General features: G+C 47.1%; 1 protein-coding gene across 10 annotated transcripts in view; it reads right to left on the minus strand.

Moving 5' to 3' along the window:
• HNRNPF (heterogeneous nuclear ribonucleoprotein F) overlaps positions 1-11878 on the minus strand; it is a 23753-nt gene extending 11875 nt beyond the window's left edge. For 2 of the 10 annotated variants that reach the window (XM_011978559.1, XM_011978562.1), the window contains exon 1: positions 10709-10798. The gene's annotated coding sequence lies outside the window, so the exon portion shown is untranslated. Of the gene's footprint in view, positions 1-4; positions 133-397; positions 415-10708; positions 10844-11104; positions 11626-11720 lie in introns of those variants that run through there. The other 8 variants (XM_011978553.1, XM_011978552.1, XM_011978555.1 and 5 more) reach the window with 8 other exon arrangements.
• Between the last annotated feature and the right edge of the window lie 156 nt (positions 11879-12034).

A 12034-nucleotide genomic window follows, 5' to 3' on the forward strand; every position in this document is an offset into this window, starting at 1 on the left:
GGGCCGTCGGCCCCGAGGCGGCGCGGGGTCCGGAATCCGGGAAGCGGAGGCCTCGTGATTCAAGACCGGCAGCCGGACGTGGGTCACGGGGTGTAGAGGAGGAAGTGCCACCGCCGGGCCCGCCAAGATGTCACCAATGGGAAACGCGTGCCTGCAGGTGCGGCCCCGCGGCCCGCGCGCTGGGTCCAGGCAGGAAGTGGGGGAAGGAGAGTCAGGGCGGCGGGAAGGTAGTTCTCCGAGTTCTCCCGAAGGGAGCTGGGCGCGAGCGCGACCGGGGGAAAGTCCAGAGTGCCAGCCACGGGGGAGGGGCGGCCACTGCAGAGTGGAAGAGAAGCCAGCAAGTTAGACACAGCCTTCCTCCGGGAGGCTGCCTCTAAATTCGAACTAGAGGAGGTGCCTTGGTTTGTACATTTGCCCGTGGATACACGTAAAAGATTTTGAAAAAAAATCTTTGAAAAACAATTTTTAGAACGCAATTTCTAAAACTTTTAACCACGCAATTTTGTGGCCCTCTGAATCTTAATTCAAATGAACTGGAGAACAATTATAAAGCAATTTCGATGATATGAACAGTGACATTTTATATTACGGAATTATAAATTTTGTTGTAATTATGCTGTAATTTTATTTCCTTAAAAGACCCTTTTTAGAGCCACAAATATTTGCAGATAACTGATTTCTCGAATGTTTCAGATTACTTGGAAAGTGGAAATACACATGAAACAAGATGTGCTATGAGCTAGTAATTATTAAAGCTCCTGATGCAGTTTCATTACACTTGTTTCTACTTTTGTGTATGTTTGACTTTTTTTGGTTTTTAGTTTTTTTTTTTTTTGAGACAGTCTTCACTCTGTCGCCCAAGCTGGAGTGCAGTGGCATGATCTCGGCTCACTGCAACCTCCGCCTCCTGGGTTCAGGCGATTCTCCTGCCTCAGCCTCCCGAGTAGCTAGGACTATAGGCCCATGCCACTGTACCAGCTACTTTTTGTATTTTTAATAGAGATGAGGTTTCACCATGTTGGCTAGGCTGGTCTTGATCTCTTGACCTCGTGATCCCCCTGCCTCGGCCTCCCAAAGGGCTGGAATTACAGGCGCCAGCCCCCTGCCTGGCCTGTTTGATGGTTTTTGTTTTTTTTTTTTTTTTGAGACAGTGTCTCACTCTGTCCCCCAGGCTGTAGTGCAGTGGTGCGATCACGGCTCACTGCAACCTCCCCTCCCAGGTTCAAGCGATTCTCCTGCCTCAGCCTCTTGAGTAGCTGGGCTTACAGGGACACGCTACCACGCCTGGCTAATTTTTGTATTTTTCGTAGAGACAGGGTTTCACCATGTTGGTCAGGCTGGTCTCGAACTCTTGACCTTGTGATCCACCCACCTCGGCCTCTCAAAATGCTGGGATCACAGGCGTGAGCCACCGCACCCCGGCCTGTTTGACATTTTTAACAGAATTATTTTGAGACGGGGTCCGACTCAGTTGCTCAGGCTGGAATGCAGTGGCACGATCTTGGCTCACTGCAGCTTCAATCTTCCAGGCTCAAGCGAGCCTCCAACCTCAGCATCCTGAGTAGCTGGGCCCACAGGCATGCAACCATGCCGGGCTAATATAACTGTCTGTAAAAGTGAGAGAAAACAAGTCTTTACAATGCACTTACTAGATGACAGCAATTACAGGGAACAGTAACATACTGCATATAGTGATGTAGAAACTACAAGGACAAATGAGCCAGTCCTTCCTCAGAATAGTTCCAGATAAAAGAACCCACAGAATTATGGTTATGTTATGAAATAAAGCAATTAAGTTTTAGAAATCCATCTTGAAATATCTGTGATGGCTTGGATTTGTTTGAAGTTGTCCACAAAGTAGTAGGTGGGGAGATGGAGAATAACTGTTGAATCTGGGTGACAGGCACATTAGCCTCAACATCCTGGGCTCAAGTGATCTTCCCACCTTAGCCTCCCCAAAGCAGCTGGGACTACAGTTGCATGCCACCAAGCCAGGCTAATTTTTTCCTTTTTTAGTAGAGACAAGATCTCTCTATGATGCCTAGACTGGTCTGTAACTCCTGGGCTCAACTGATCCACCTTGGCCTCCCAAAGTGCTGGGATTATAGGGGTGAGTCACTGTGCCTGGCCCAAGGCAAGTTTTAATTATTGATCAGTCACCATAGGGTTCCTGCCTGTGAGGGAACAACGTGTGCCAGGGGTCTTACTGTGCAACTGCAGCTAGGTCTGAGATCAATGGTAGGAGATGACATAGCCTTAAAGGCCTGGTTTGCTGTTCAAAGGCCAGTGGGAAGGCATTTAATGGAATGTGGTGTGATTGCAGTTTTGCTTTTTAACAGTCTAGATGCTATCTGGAAAATGAATGGTGGGAATAGATACATAGAGATAAGATGGGAAGGAATGAAACAAGTCTAGGAAGACTGCTGGGAATTGAAGAATGTGAAAGGATTTGAGTGATGTAGAGAAAAATGACAATCTGGAAATTGATTGACTCACCAAGAAATACTGCGCACCTAAAAGATGCAGGAACTGTAGTGGTAAAGAGACACAGTTCCTGCCTTGGTGGGTCCAGTAACAGTGGAGTAGGAAATCAAGAAATGTACAAATATTTGACGACAAATTTTGGAATGAACAAAAAATAGAAAATAGGGATTAGCTCAGATTGGGGTTCTGAGGAAGTGACATTTAAACAGGAGCATGGGTGAGTGGGAACACTGAGTGATGAATTTCATGTAGAAAGAAGGGAAATTCTTTTTTCCTTGATAAATAGCTGAGGTTTAAAGTAGAAGCTGGCCAGGAGCAGTGGCTCAAGCCTGTAATCCCAGCACTTTGGGGGGCCAAGGTGGGAGGATTACTTGAGCCCAAGAGAGTTTGAGACCAGCCTGGGCAATATAGTGAGACCCCCCCATCCATCTCTATATAGGAAAAATAAAAATGAGGGGGAAAAAAAGACAAGTTAAAAGCCCATTATTCTTTTTTCCTTCTCTACATTATTTCCCCTCTGCATACTTGTTCAAATTATTTATATTTTTTACCAAAGCCCTTTACTAGGATACATTTTGGTGCTGGATGCTTTGTATTCATATTCTTATTTCGTGGTGAATTCTTTCGATTGAAGAAATTTAGCTGCTGCTGCTCACGTCTGTTCACCACATGAGAAGCACAAGATGGGTCTTGGGGGCAAAAATTCCCCATCATGGTATATAGTATGTGAGCAGATCATAGACCTATTTGTTATGGATGTCTTCCTTTTCTGTTGGAAATGATATTGAAAATTGGACTTAATGGCCTCAAAAGTCTCTTCCAACCCAGCAATTTTATAAAATCCCTATTGTGACTCTAAAGTACTTCCTGCTGACATGAACTCAAGAATTATGATACAAGACACTAATTCCATTACAAAAAATGCACCAACGCACACATTTGTACTTAATTTTTCAAGGGCACATGGATCTGAAGTGTGAGAATTCTAACCCAATTCACACAACATGCCAAATTCAATACACAGAGCTATCCTAAAAGCTATTAAGGACTGAGAAGTGGCCGGGCACGGTGGCTCATGCCTATAATCCCAGCACTTCGGGAGGCTGAGGCGGGCGGATCACGAGGTCAGGAGGTTGAGACCATCCTGGCTAACACAGTGAAACCCCATCTCTACTAAAAATACAAAAAATTAGCCAGGCACGGTGGCAGGCGCCTGTAGTCCCAGCTACTCGGAAGGCTGAGGCAGGAGAATGGCGTGAACCCATGAGGCGGAGCTTGCAGGGAGCACCGCTGCACTCCAGCCTGGGCAATAGAGCAAGACTCCATCTCAAAAAAAAAAAAAAAAGGACTGAGAAGCTGCAGATGGAGCATATATTAACATTTTAAATGTTTACTCCATTATTACTACATTTTTATCCACCAAAGGGCATCTGTTCTGATCTGCCTGCAACAGGAAAGCTGTTTTCCATTACCATCTTACCAGGTTCTTTCACTTACTTGCTGTAGCTAAATCTGGGGGGATAATACACTGCTTCCCTCAGCATTCATTTTTCAAAAGATGTGTTACTAAAAAACATCAAGAGTAGTATAATGTAATGTTACATTTTAAATATACTGTTTGTATTGAAATTAATGTAAGGGACATTTTTTTGACTGATCATAAAACAAGCAACCATTGCTATTTGATATTGATTGCATTTTGCAAATGACTCAAGAATCATGATATCTAAGGTAAATGTTCCTTAAAATGTTAATAAAAAGCAAAACTGCTACTAGACTGCTGTTCCTAAAAATAAAATCTGTTCTTAACTGAGGGAAAATGTCATTATTTGGATTACCTGGACTAACTGGAAATAATACCCATGCCTACCTAAGAAATGGGTATGTGCAGATTCCACTAAACAAAAATACAATTGATAGGAAGATCAATTTTGTTTTTCCCAGACCACCTCCTGTACCTCTCTCCCTTGAGCAAGCAGCCCCTAAGTAGGTGCATAGTCAAACCCTGGAGCTGGACAGAAAGGAGGCCTGTGGGGTATCCTCAGCCCCCTGAGGAAGGTACATCCCTTGGGATGGGAATTCTTTCTGAAGCCTCCATGGAAACATGACACCTTAGGTTCCAAGCAGCAGGCCCTGAGCTGAGACTGCTGGCCCTGAGCTGTGCTGCCCAGGGGACCACTGCATTCTGCCTTGGGAGAATTGTGGAGAACAGAGAGATGGAAAGAGGAAAGGAACATGACAATTTACAGAAGAGGGGCTCCAGCACTCAGAAATAACGTATCACACCTCAGACTTCGGCAGGTTTCAGGGAACAAGAAGTGCTAAACAAAACCCAAAATGATTTCAACAGGAAAAAAAAGAGCAACTTCAGATACCACTCCATTACAAAAAAAAACAAACAAAAACAAAAAAAACACAAACTTTCTGGAACTAAAATCGAGTTTCAAATTTAAAAATTAGTAATGAATTCAAAGAAAGGAAAATCCAGTAGAATAAACATCAAAACAGAAACAACGGGGGAGAAGATAAGAGATTTGCACGACATACTTTTTCCAAAGCAGTTTTCGCTATACTTTAAACTTAGGAGTTTTACCAACACACGCCTGTGCTGTGTCTTTTCACAATATCCTAATGGGAACTACAGGGATCTTAAGCCTGGAAAATTCACTTCTATGCTTTATCGTTTCTCTTGCTGCCTCCATCTGTTTCTTTTTCTCCTTCTGGAATTCCTACTATTCACATTATTTCTCCTGCCTGAAAAGAAACCAACCCTATCAACACCCTTATCTTAGGACTTCTAGCCTCCATAACTGTGAGAAAATTTGTTACTAGTCTCTATTACTTTGCATGGCAGCCCTAGCATACTAATACACCATGTTACCAAACCAGACAAAACCACCACAAGAAAACTAACTTCTGAATTCTATGTACTTTAAGAGGGTCATATATGGTATCTAACACCAACTTAAATTAGAAAAGATATGTATTTGTCATAAACGTCATAATTCTATTAGATGGCCCTATTCTAATCAAATAACTTATGATGGGTTTATCAGGATGTAACATAGTAAGTAGGAGTATCTGTATTTATATTAGGTGAAGAGTTGTCTAACAGGAGGCATACTGTTAGGATAAATCTAATAGGAGTCTTAATCTGTCATGCCTTTCCTTAATTATGATGGCTTTTTGTGTGTGTGTTTTTTTTAAACGGTCTTGCTTTCTTGCTCAGGCTGGTATGCAGTAGTGCGATCACAACTCACTGCATCCTCTATCTACTGGGCTCGAGGGATCCTCCCCACTTAGCCTGCCAAGTAGCTGGTATTACAAGTGTTCGCTATCACATCTGGCTAATTAAAAATTCTTTTTTGAAAAGATAGGGTCTTGCCATCTTGCCCAGGCTGCTCTTGGTCTCCTGAGCTCAAATCCATTCTTCCACCTTGACCTCCCAAGTGTTGGGATTACAGGTGTGAGCCTACATTGCCTGGTCTGTGTCACTTTTTCTCTTCTGAGTCGGAGTCTGGCTCTGTCACCCAGGCTGGTGTGCAAGCGCATGATCTCAGTTCAGTGAAACCTCCGCCTCCTGAGGTCAAGCAATTCTCCTGCCTCAGCCTGGGATTACAGATGCACACCACCACCCCCAGCAAATTTTTGTATTTTTAGTAGAGATGGGGTTTCACCACATTGGCCAGGCTGGTCTTGGACTCTTGGCCTCAAGCAATCTGCCTGCCTCAGCCTCCCAAAGTGCTGGGATTAAAGGTGTGAGCCACCCCGTCCAGTCTGTGTCATTTTCAAGAGATCTTTTTCCTAGCCCAAGCCCATATGGTTACCTGAACTTACAAAGCGCTGATGTTTTTACCTAAATTTTTACACTTAGATCTACAATGAACTTGAAATTGATTTTTTCATTTCCAAAAGAGTTTACAATTAGTTCATCAAGTATCACAGGCTAATTTTACTCAAGAACTCAGATGCGAAAGTCCAAACCAAGTATCAGTCAACCAAATCCAGCAATAAATATGTAAAGCAATATTATGACCAAGTTGGGTTTATTTCAGGAATGCAAGTGTAGTTGATCATTTCAAACTCAATCACTGCAATTTATCATACTGATGTATCAATGGAGACAAAGTACAGAGGTAATTTTTTAATGTTTTATGAGAAATGCTAAACTGAATTAATGTCAAGGAAGAAACGAGGCCATGTACTGTGGCTCACACCTGTAATCCCAGCACTTTGGGAGGCCGAGGTGGGCAGATCACTTGAACTCAGGAGACCACCCTAGGCAACATGGCAAAACCCCTTCTCTACAAAAAAATACAAAAAAATTAGCTGGGCATGTGGCACACACCTGTAATCCCAGCTACTTGGGGGGCTGAGGTAGGAGGATTGCCCGACCCCAGGAGGTCAAGGCTGCAGTGAGCTCTGTTGGCATCACGGCACTCCAGTGTGTGCATCAAAATGAAACTGTTTCTTGAAACAAACAAACAAACAAACAAAATGTAGGGGGCTGGGTGTGGTGGGTGGCTCATGCCTGTAATCCCAGCATTTTGGGAGGCCAAAGCAGGCAGATCACTTGAGGTCAGCAGTTTGAGACCACCCTGGCTAATATGGTGAAACTATCTCTACTATTAGATGGACGTGGTGGTGCTGCACGCCTGTAATCCCAGCTGCTCATGAGCCTGAGAATTGCTTGAACCCAGGAGGCTCAGGCTGCACTGAGCCCGGATCCTGCCACTGCACTCCAGCCTGGGTGACAAAGTGAGACTCCGTGTCTTAAAAAAAAGGAAAACAAAAGTACATCTTAGAGCGATCAAATGATCATTGAAGGAGTTATCATCTTATAAAAGTATTCCTGCTAATAAGTGAGAAGGAATCGATTATTAAAATATCACTAATTTGGAAACCATTTAAGAAAATAATAGATCTAGGTAATGATCATTAATAGCTGCTGTAACATGACAAAAGGGAAAATACCAACCAATATGTGCCTCCAGTAGGAGCACAGCACCTCAACTAAGTATTCTTTCCAAAAACTCTCATCTGAATCAAAACTACCTCCAGGCTGGGTGTAGTGGCTCACACCTGTAATCCCAGCACTTTGGAGGGCTGAAGCGGGTGGATCACCTGAGGTCAGGAGGTCGAGACCAGCCTGACCAACAAGGTGATTCCCTGTCTCTACTAAAAATACGCCTGTAATCCCAGCTACTCAGGAGGCTGAGGCAAGAGAACTGCTTGAACCCAGGAGGCGGAGGTTGCAGTGAGTCAAGATCACTGCCATTGCACTCCAGCCTGGGCAACAAAACCAAAACTCTGTTTTAAAAACAAAAATAAAACCAAAACCAACACCACTTCTAGAGGTAACTACCACTTTACAGCAAATATAAAGAACAGAGACTCAAAGGCCACCAGGGAAAAACAATCAGAAAAATGCGAAGTGTGGGGAAGGAATGCTGCAAGACAACCCGACAAATATAACCGGGAATGGGGCCTTTAAGAAAGGGGAACTTCTAGATGATCACTGATACAGCATCCATTCACCACACCTGAAATGTGTATGTGTAAAACTCACTGGATTTTGACAGGTTCACAGGACTGTTTTTAATTATTTTAGTCAAGATCATGGAGAAACGAAAGTGTTTTAATAGTGGATATATATTAGGTTAAATTATTAATACAATGAATCACGTTTCCTTTTACCACTAGAGAATATAAGATTGGCCGGGCACGGTGGCTCAAGCCTGTAATTCCAGCACTTTGGGAGGCCGAGACGGGCGGATCACGAGGTCAGGAGATCGAGACCATTCTGGCTAACACAGTGAAACCCTGTCTCTACTAAAAAACACAAAATACTAGCCGGGCGAGGTGGCGGGCGCCTGTAGTCCCAGCTACTCGGGAGGCTGAGGCAGGAGAATGGCGTAAACCCGGGAGGCGGAGTTTGCAGTGAGCTGAGATCCGCACGGCATTCCAGCCCAGGGCACTCCAGCCCGGGCGACAGAGTGAGACTCCGTCTCAAAAAAAAAAAAAAAAGAAAAAAAAGAGAAGATAAGATTACCTTTATAGCATACATTATATTTCTATTGGACAGTGCTGCTCTGAATTTAAAAAGTTATCTACAAAATATAAGGTGTGACTTTGGATCCTGACTCAAACCAACCAGTTGTTTAAAATATTTAATACGGAAACATTTAAACCCTGGAAACTTGGTACTTTGGAATGTATTTTTAGGTATGATAGCAGTATTATGTTTAGATTTTAAAAGTCCTTAGAAATACTGCGGATTTATTTATTAATAAACACCTTATTGGTCTGGGATTTGCTGTAAAATAACCCAGGGTGGTCTTGGCTGACTCAGTTCTCCCTCTGCCCACCCTGTTGCCCTCCAAAGAACCGTAGCTCAGGGGAACTAAGACAGGGCAAGGGCCCCGGCAGGGGAGGGGTGTCCCGGTCCAACTTGGGACCCAGTTCCAATTGTGTCCCTGGGCACGTGACTTCTCCCAACCTCCATTTTCTCATCTGGGGCTAATAGCAACCCCTTTTACAGTAGTCCTGAGAATGTAATTAGAAAATGGAGTAAAACTTCTAGGACATAGTAAGAATCAACTAATGTGGTTCTCTCGAAGAGCAGAGAACCAGAGCTCAGTGGAGGAGGGGAATTAGAGAAGTCACCTCCACGGAAAGGGCCTGTCACATTTCTGCAGCCCCTGCAGGCATCTACCCGCACTAGGCTCTCATTTGCCTCCAGACTTTCCAAGGTTCTGGCCACGTGGGAGAAGTAACTTTTTATTTACTCACTATTTTCCCTTAAATAAATTGCAATTTTTACCTGAATAAAGCTTTGTAACGCTACCCTTAACAGAAAACTTGACAGTTTACAAAAAAGTGGCTGGGCATGATGGCTCACGCCTGTAATCCCTGCACTTTGGGAGGCAGAGGCGTGAGAATCGCTTGAACACAAAAGTTTGAAAATCAATCTGGGCAACATAAGGAGACCCCATCTCTACAAAAAATACAAAAATTTGCCAGGCGTGCTGGAGAATGCCCGCGGTCCCAGATACTCGGCGGCTGAGGTGGGAGGACCCCTTGAAGACAGGAGGATCTCGGCAGCGAGCCGAGATCACACCATTGCACTCCAGCCTGGGCAACAAAGTGAGACCCTGTCTCAAAAAATAATATATATAATATATATATAATTTTATAGAGACGGGGTCGGTCTCTGAGGCCCAAGCGATTCTCCCACACCTCGGCCTCCCTAAATGCTGGGATTACAGGCGTGAGCCACCTCGCCCGGCCGACAGTGACTAATCTACAGAATGCACACCGGAATGTAATACCTACAAGGCAAAAGATCTTTTTGCTTAGGAATAAAGCAATCTCTCTCTTTACATTCATTAAAGTAGTAATGTCTTATTTTATAGTTATAAATTCTGTAAAAGCAAGGAGTCACTTTTCAGGGATAGCACTTAAGATATCTTTCACCTACCTAGAGAACCCAATAAATTTTTATCTTACTAGGAATTCAGAGACAACCACGTATCTAACTTTTAAAAATATAAGTAGAAAGAATGATATGTGTATATTTTTGGAAGAATTAAGATGACTTTTTGAAAGGAACGACTGAAGACAACACTTTCAGAACTCCCTGCCGCCTGAGGCTGTGGCCCTGACCCCGGCGCAGCGCCCGCCCCGCGCGGTTCCGGGAAGCCGCCGTCGCCGCCCGTTGCCCTTCGCGCGCAGCCGCCAGCGCGCGCCTCCTGTCCCGCCACGCAGATGGCCGACCCGAGCCCCCAGCGCCCGCGAGCAGTTTCGAAAACTAAAGAGGCGCGTTAGCTCGTCCCCGGGCCGCTTGGAGACCGAAAAGCCGCAGCGAAGGGCGCCTCGCGGGCAATGGCCGAGCTCGGCTCTCCTTCCACCCTCCAGCCGGGACACACGCGGAGCCGAGCGGGGATCCCAGGCACCTAGCGGGAGGGGTCCCCGCGACCTGGGCGGTCTGGCGGGGAGGGCGAGTCGGGTGCCCTGCTCCTCAAAACCCTGGTCCCCGACTCTGCGGTTGGGGGAGCGGGGCAGCCGGCGCAGCAGGAGCCGGGCCCCGTCCGCAAGTTTCCTAGGAGCAGGGCGGAATCGACGAAAATGCTTCATACACACAAGCAGAAGGGAAAAAATAAGGGACGACTAAGCCGAAGAGCGCGCACGAGTCAGATTTTCACCCCAGATACAAACACGATACCTCTAGGAGCAGGAGACCAACACAGAGACCGCGCTACGAGGACACGCGGCGCCGCCGAGGAAGAAAGAGGGCCCAGGGCAGAGAGCTAAGGCTCCGGGAACCGGGCGTGGGAGGAGGGCGGAGCCAACTCCCCACAAGGAAGTCTTGTGCAACTCTCAGGCGCCTGCAGCCACGTGAGCGCGCGGCTTTCATTTTATTCAGGTATTATTACTACTGTTATTACTTCTTCTGAGACAAGGTCTCACTCCCATCGGCCAGGCTGGAATGCAGTGGCACAGTCACTGTCACAGCAGCCTCGACCTCCTCAGAGTAAGCAACTCTCCCGCCTCAGCCTCTCGAGTAGCTGGGACAACAGGCGCGCGCCACCACACGTGGCTTTCTAATTTTTTTTGAAACTTTTTAGCAAAGACAGAGTTTCACTATGTTGCCCAGGCTTGTCGGGAACTCTTGGGCTCAAGAGATCCTCCCGGCTGGGCCTCCCACTGAGCCCGGCCTGTTCTCACTTTCAGAGCCCTCCGGTGGTCGCCAGCGCCCGACCAGGAGGCTGAACTAACGCACCGGCCGGCCGTGTCTTCCCGGCCGCCCCTGACTCCAAAATCTCAGCCCGCGGTGCTCACCGCGTGGGACCACTATCTGGGCTCTCAACCTCCGACACTGCGTCTCCCGATCCCAGGGGGTCCAGTTCTCGCCAGTCCCACGTACCGGCCCCTCGACCTCGAATCCGTCCCCCAAATTTCAGCGCCGCGGCCCCTCATTATGTGCAGTCCTCGCTCGGTCCCAGATGCGTGGCGCTTAAACTCAGATCTCTCCTCCCTGATTCCAAATCCCAGCCCCAGCCCCACCCACCCCAATAGGCCCAAACCCCAGGTAGTCCGGGTACGGGGCCCTGGACTTCGGAAGGTCTCCCCAATCTCAAATCCCAGGCCCACTGTCCACACCCCCAGGGGGACCCGGTCCCCGCTCGGTCACGGGTGTGCGGCCTTCGACGTCGGAGACTTCGGCCACCCCTCACCTCGGCCTCCGAGTCTCTACGCTTCCGCTCTCACATCAGGCACCCCGGTGGTCCCTCGGAGCACCTAGAGGAGGGTAGGACGCGGGGAACTTGGCAGTTGTAGCAGAGGCAGTTGAGGCTTGTTGACCATCACCATGGAAACCCCCGGCTGCGAGTACGGGGCGGGGCCTACGAGGGGCGGGGTCAGGCGCGCTGCCGGCCCCAGTCCTTAGCGCCTGCCCGACGACAGCACGCTGCTTTGCCGGAAGCCCTCCTGCTCCCGGCGTGCCAGGCCCCGACTCGGCCCTACTCCCCGGCTCGGCCCTTTGCCCTGA

Source organism: Mandrillus leucophaeus, unplaced genomic scaffold (assembly GCF_000951045.1).
Source record: "Mandrillus leucophaeus isolate KB7577 unplaced genomic scaffold, Mleu.le_1.0 Scaffold197, whole genome shotgun sequence".
NCBI lineage: Eukaryota > Metazoa > Chordata > Mammalia > Primates > Cercopithecidae > Mandrillus > Mandrillus leucophaeus.